Raw genomic sequence first — 7383 nt, 5'->3', positions numbered from 1 at the left:
TTAGAACAGTTCTGCCACTGATATCAGCAGGGGAACAAAGCTCTTTCCTTTAATAAATGGTAGTTGGACATCCATCTGAACAGTGTGAACCACCAGCCACCTTTAAGAATATTCATCACCTGCCTTGTTAGACTTAGATGCCATCCTATGCTGGGAGGCAAACTGGTGAACTTTGTGACTTCTCTAAGTCCTTCTTAGCCCTCTGATTTTAGTTCTTTGATTTTCTATTTATGATCTTCCAGGGCAGAGGAATGGAGTTGATTTATTCACATTAAGTCCATTGATATATTTTGAATAAGGTATAGAGGGGGGTTTTGAGTGACTCCTCACTCATCTGAAGGTCTGTGACCTGTGAACTGCCTCAAGGCTCTCTCTTCAACCTCTCTTTGGGGTATTCCCAACCTTTTCAAGCTCTTTCTTAAGCTCTCCACTCTTTGGATGAAGATTTGATTTTCAGTATTTATGGAGTAAGTCTATCTGTTGCCAAACATGTGCCTACTTCACTAATTAATAGGCATCTCTAATAAATAAGCAAATAAAGCAGTAAGGACAGAGTTTCATCAAGAATATCTCAATGCTCATTGAACATCTGTGATCTCAGTGTGTAAAGTACATAGCCCCCAGGTAACACTACCCTCTGAACTGAGTTAGCTCACATTTTTTTCCTAGTCCATCTGTACTTGTCAAGTAATAGCTTGATTCAAAAATGTGCTGCAAGGAAAGGCTTTTCTCCATGTTAGAGTAGTCATTTCGCATCTCCCACTCTAAACTCCAGACTCCCAACTGCCCACACACATTCCTTTCTTATTCCTCAAGGAAACAGCAATTCTTCTATGATTGTAGTAATTTCTCTAGAAAGGCTATTTCTTGCAATTTGAGAAGAGAGCCCCTTTTTCCCTCTTCTGGGGTGTGTGCACTTCAGGGCCAGTGGCTATGCCACATGCAAGGTGGAGTGAGTGCCTTGTGCAGGTGCCATCACATCTTCTGAATCTACCCAGAAAAGGCACAGGTAGCGTTTTTAACAATCATCAGTTAGTTGAACAGCAGAACCAAATGGCTTTATTCCTTCTGTACTCATGTAGTCAAGTTTGTTTTAGTAAATCCTGTGGAGAAATAGCCACTTAGTTTCTTTAGAAATAACACCCACAAATTGAAATGAAATATCACGATTCATGAAAATAATCCTTTCACAAGATGATTTTGTACTAAAGAAAAGTATTTTGTTTTGTAACTTGTTTTTGAAAACATAATTTAGAATTGTACAATGGAATTTTGATCAAATGTGTGAATAAGTTTTCTGCCAGTAACTATGAAGCCTTATATGCACTCTATTTCAATAGTAATTATTTCTCTCAATCACAATGTTTTATGATTCTTATTCTTATAGATAATAGAGAAAGCTACTGTGTGACAGTATGGTTGTGAGACATCTGTATTGACAAAACTTCTAAAAGTTACTTTATAATTTTTTCATAAAGAAGTACTAATTAAAACAAACAAATGTATATTTTTTATTGTTCCTGTATTCCAAAAAGACAGTGGAAAAAATAAGTCCAAGAAAGTTAAAAAGCATTTATTAAATATCTGTCGTGAATCTGGCCTCAGAGTAAATGTACAAAAACGGCTAAAAAAAAAAAAAAGAATTGTGCAGGGAAAGACACTGCTATGTTAAGGGTCACCTTTATTATCTCTACTAATGCTGGTAAAAATTAGCAACATATATTAGTTACTATAATATGGATGCTGTAGCAAACCAACTGCCAAATTTCATGGCTCAACCCAATAAAATTTAATTCATGGCTCACATAACAATCTAATTCCACTGTTCCTGGTGAGTATGCAGCTTTCTAAATTTCAATTTACAGACAAAGGCATTTTTATATTGTGGCTCTGCCTTCTTGTAGGGTCTTGGAAGGGTCCTCAGGGAAAGGCAAGAAAGATCACACACAAGAGATGTTTAATGTTCAGGTCTGAAAGTTGTGCCTATCACTTCTGCTTACATTCTCTTAGCTAGAATTGGGTTACAGGGCCATATCTAACTGCAAAAAGAGGATAGGGAATGTAATATAGTTGTGTGCCCAGGAAGATGAGGGAGAGAAATTTGGTGAGCAACTGGCCACAAAATGACTTCATCGGAAGAACAGTAGGTAGAAACTGAAAGTCAGAGTTTTAAACTTTGTGGTACTTAGTAGTAGTGTATAATGCAGGGGTAAATTTTTGATAGTTTTGGCCCATAATTTTTGCATAAATGAAGTTAGGTGTGATATTATGATCCTGCATCAAAGAACAAATTTATGGAAGCACAGTGAAGTTGGAAGGAAATTAAAATACAGTGGCTGCAAACTAGGAAGCGCTATAATAAATCTGTATAAAACATACTTTTCTCAACAGCTTTATTGAGATATAACTGGCATACAACACACTGCACATATTTAATGGATACAGCTTAAGTTTTCACACACACACACACACACACACACACAAAGCACGTCGCATCAAGATAAACATATCCTACACCCCCAAAAGTTTTCTCTTGCTACATCCATGCCACATTTCTAGGCAAACACCAATCTATTTTTTCTCACGTTAGATTAGTCTGTCTTTTCCAGAATTTTATACAATGACAAACTTTTTTTTTTTTTTTTACCAACTTCTTTCATTTATCATCATTGTTTTGGGTTGTATCCATATTGTTGTATATATCAATGGTTCATTCCTTTTGGTTGTTTAATAGTCCACTGTATGAATATAACACAATTTGCTTATCCATTTATCCATTGGTAGATATCTGGATGATTTCCAGGTTTTTGCTAGTACAAATAAAGCCATCATGAACATCTGTATACAAGTATTTCTATGAGTATATGTTTTCATTTTGCTTGAATAAATACCTAGAGGTGGAACAGCTGCATCATATTGTCCTCAGGTTCTTTTTTCTACTTTTTCCTGCCTTCTCTTGGGTTAAACGATCAATTTTTCTGATTCCGTTATATCTACTGAATTATGATTTGTCTCTTTTTAAGCCATTTTGGTGGTTGTCATAGGGTTTTTTAGGATTATAAAGCTACATCCCAATCCCTCATATTCTTTGCACTACTGTCATATTTTAAAAACATATACACTAAGCACACATGATATCATTATTATTTCTGACTTAACAATCTGTATCTTTTAGAGATATTGCTATAAGAAAAATACAAATTTCATGTTACCTTAATGTATTCATTTTTCAATATGACCCATTTCTTCTGATTAATATCATAACACTTCTGCCTGTAAAACCTCCTTAAAAACAAAAAACAAAACAAAACAAAACAAAAAAACCCTGCTTCCTTTAAAACATTATGTAGAGTAGGTCTACTAGAAAAGAATTCCCTCCATTTTTGTGTATATGAGAAAGTATTTCTCCTCCATTGTAGAGGAAATCTTTGCTCGGCATAGAATTCTGGGTTTACAGGTTTTTGTTTTTCTTCTATCAGCATTTTATAGATGTTACACACTTGCCTTCCTGCTTCCCTGGTTTCTGATGAGAAGTCTGCTGTAATTATTATTTCATTGTAATGTATCTTCTTTCCCTCCCGGTGCCTTCAAGATTATCTTTTGATTATTGATCCTACTTCATGTTGCCTTTATCTTCTCAGACTAGTTTGCATGTCTGTCACTAATTTTGGAAAACTTTCAGCGCTTACTTCTTCAAATATTTCTACTACCCCATTCTCTCTCTTCTTCTCTGGAATTCCAATTATGGCTGTATTAAACCATTTGTATTGTCCCACAGCTCTTGGATACTCTATTCTGTTTTACTTTTTATCCTCTCACTCTTTGTACTTTGTGTTTCAGTTTGTGTGATCTATTGCCTTCTTTTCAAGTTCAGATTCTTTTCCTGGCTGTATCAAGTCTACTGATGAGCTGATGAAAGACTTCTTCATCTCTATTAGCAAGTTTTTCACTTCTTGCACTGCCATTTCATTTTTTCTTTCTATTTCTTTGTTGAAATTACCCATCTGATCTTGCTTTGCAATCTAACTTCTCCATTAGAGCTTTTAACATATTATTTATATTTATTCAAAAATTTCTGTCAAAGAGTTTCAACATCTGTGTCACACTGAGTCTAGTTCTAGTGATTGATCTCTCTCTTCAGGATGTTTTCCCATGTCTTTTTGGATGCTTCACAGCTTTTCAATGAAAGCCAGACATCTTGTGTGGGACACTAGATATTGAGATAAATATTTTTATGCTTGGAAATAAGCACACCTTTAAAAAAATATTATTATAGCCAATTAGTGAAGGGTTTATGTTAATCTAGTCAGGAGTTGGGCTGTGTTTGAGATTTGTTGTTGCTATGACTGGTCTGGATTCACCACAGGCTTCAAACTCCCTGAGTGATATCTTGGGTTTAGGGTGTGGGGTGGTTGCCAAGGTAGGTTTTAAAGTGTTTGCTCCCCCCTTGGTGTTGTGTTTCCTAGTGCACTTCTCCCCAGAGACAATCTGTTCCTTGCAGCTCTCTCAGCTATATTCCACTGTTATTTTTACTCCACCTTTGTTTGCCTTAACTTTAGGTGGACGCTATCTACGAGTCCAGCTGGGGTCCTTCAAAACACTCTTGCCTCTCTTCCTACTGTAATGCTGAACCAGGAACTAATTCTGTTCCTCCCCGAAAGTGGCACTTTTTAAGAAATTCCCTTTTCCAAATTGCAGTGGGTTTCCACCAGTACCCTAAAACAACACATTTTTGTTGTTCTTCACCACCACTAGCCACCCTCAAAGGTTAAGGCTTTTGACCAGAAGAGAAATAGGACAAATAGTTGTGGGCAGAGTTTTGGCAGTGGCTGTCCTTCCCTTCCCCCAAAGAGAACCATGAGAAAACCTATCTCAGGACTTTTCCCATCCCTGTTAGTGCCTTCTAGGGTTAAGGCTTTTCTTGTTAGAGTGTGAGAATATTATTAGTATCTGAAGTCCCTGGGAGCTTTCCACTGTGATCCCAACCTTCATTCCATCTTTAGCGGTTTGTTAACAATTTTTAGCTATATCCTCTTACCATCTTTTAAGCAACCAGTGGTGCCTGCCCCAGGTAAGCAAACACTTGGATCGTATTTCTCTCTGTAGTTATCTTACTACCCCAATAATTCCCATTGCAATTCTCTGGTAAATTCAAGAAACATTATTAATCAGTTTGCATTTTCCTGTCGCATGTTACATGTTCCTATTAGCTACAGGTTGGAGGTTTCTCCATCTCTAACCTGAAATAAAAGATGACTTGGCGACAAAATTATTCCTTGGCAGTTATTTCTCTCTCTCTCTTTTTTTTTTACATTAACATTCTTAGTTTATTAATCTTCTCATGAAAATCACCACAGTCACCACAGATAAACCCATTGCAGCATCTTTACTCCTTCTGTCGTCCAATCTCCAGCTCACTTCTTTTTGCCAGCACCAACATTGGATTTTGCAGTCCCCTGACTTTCTTCATTCTGTCCTTGCGTTCCTTTCACTGTTTTCTTTAGGTATTTTTCTTCTCATACAGGCCATGTCTTGCAAGTCTATGTTTAAGTTCATTTTTCTTTGCAAAATCCAATGAATCATAAATCATGCCAAAGCCGGTTGTCTTGCCACCACCAAAATGCGTTCTGAATCCAAATACAAATATGACATCTGGTGTAGTCTTGTACATTTTTGGCTAGTTTTTCCTGAATTTCTGTTGCCTTTCCGGGGCGAAGGACATCAATGACCATCTGTTTCCACTGAAGTAGTTGGTTGGTCATGAACTTCCTGGTCTGGATGGATAGTTACTGTGTCATTCATGATGGTGGCTGAGCTTCAAGCAGCCAGGGAGGGGAAAAAAAAAAGCAAAAAAAATAAATAAACTTTTTTTTTAAAGATTTTATTTATTTGAGAGAGAGAGAGAAAGAGAGAAAAAGAGAGCACAAGCAGGGGGAGCAGCAGAGGGAGAGGGAGAAGCAGACACCCCGCTGAGCAGGGAGCCTGATGCAGGACTCGACCCCAGGACCCTGGAATCATGACCTGACCCAAAGGCAGAGGCTTAAATGACTGAGCCACCCAGGTGCCCCTGAAGTTATTTTTCTTTCAAAATGTTGCTCCACTATATTCTCATTCACAATGTTTCTGAAGATAAATCTGCTGCCACCCTTATTTTTTTGTTCCTCTGTAGATCACATGTCTTTTTATCTGGCTGTTTTTAAGATTTTTGTTTCATCCCTCATTTTGAATAAATAGATATCTGGGGCCTTAGTATAATTTTCTACTTGGGGTTCATTGAGCATCTTGGATCTGTGGGTTTATTGTTTTCATCAAATCTGAAAATGTTTGCCATTTTTTCTTCAAATATTTTCTGTCCTCCTCTCTTTCAGGACTCTAATTACACATACATACATTAGGCTGCCTGAAGTTGCCCCTCAGCTTCCTGATGATCCGGCTTTGTTGTTGTTATTCTCTTTGAGCCTTTTCCATCTCTGTTTTCATTTTCGATAGTTTCTACTGATAGATCTTAAAGTTCACTAATCATTTCTTCTGCAATGTCTAGTCTACCAATAATCCTATCTAGGGTATTTTTCATCTCAGACATTAGAGTTTTCATATCCCAAAGTTTGATTTTGGTCTTTTTCATATCTTCCGTATCTCTATATAACATTTTCCATTTCCCCTGGCTTTTTGAATAATACATGGAGTACAGCTATAATAATTGTTTTAATGTCCTTGTCTACTAACTCTAACCTCCACTTCATAGCTGGGCTGCTTTACATTGATTAATTTTTTTCCTCAATATGTATTTCATCTTCCTGCTTCCTTTCATGATTGGTAATTTGTTGATTATATGCCAGAAATTATAAATCATACCTTATTAGGTGCTGGATTTTTTTTTTTTAATATTCCTCTAAAATTCTTGAGCTTTGTTCTGGGATCCAGTTAAGTAACTTGGAAACAGTTTGATCCTTTTGGATCTTGCTCTTAATATTTGTTAGGCTGAAGTAAAACAGTAGTAGATGTCTCATTTTTTCCCCTCTAAGGCCCTTCTGAGTACTTACCCAATTCTCTGAATTAGATGATTTTCCAGTCTGGCTAGGAAATAAGCAATTTTTCTTGGCCTAGTGTGAGCTCTGACTACTGTTGCTTTTAATGCTATCAGCTAGTTCTTCCCTTGGCCTCCAGTAGCTTTCTCACACATATTTGCTGAGTAGTACTTTCCTAATTACTCCAGGAGGACTCCCTACAGATACCTACAGATATTTTTTATTTGGTTGGTTGGAGGGTTTTTGTGCACCTCAGTCTCCCAAGACTCTCAGCTCCTTTCCCCCCAAATCAAAAAGTCTTCCAGGCATTGCCTGGGTTTCCCCTCCATGCACTGCAGCCTGGAAATCCTCTTAC

The 7383-nt window shown here is 37.1% G+C and overlaps 1 pseudogene; it reads right to left on the bottom strand.

Moving 5' to 3' along the window:
* Positions 1 to 5414: 5414 nt before the first annotated feature.
* LOC100475646 lies at positions 5415 to 5798 on the bottom strand (annotated as a pseudogene).
* Positions 5799 to 7383: the final 1585 nt, after the last annotated feature.

This window comes from Ailuropoda melanoleuca, chromosome 2 (genome assembly GCF_002007445.2).
Source record: "Ailuropoda melanoleuca isolate Jingjing chromosome 2, ASM200744v2, whole genome shotgun sequence".
Lineage (NCBI taxonomy): Eukaryota > Metazoa > Chordata > Mammalia > Carnivora > Ursidae > Ailuropoda > Ailuropoda melanoleuca.
The sequence above is the reverse complement of the archived record's forward strand: the minus strand, read 5'-3'. Positions and strand labels throughout refer to the sequence as shown.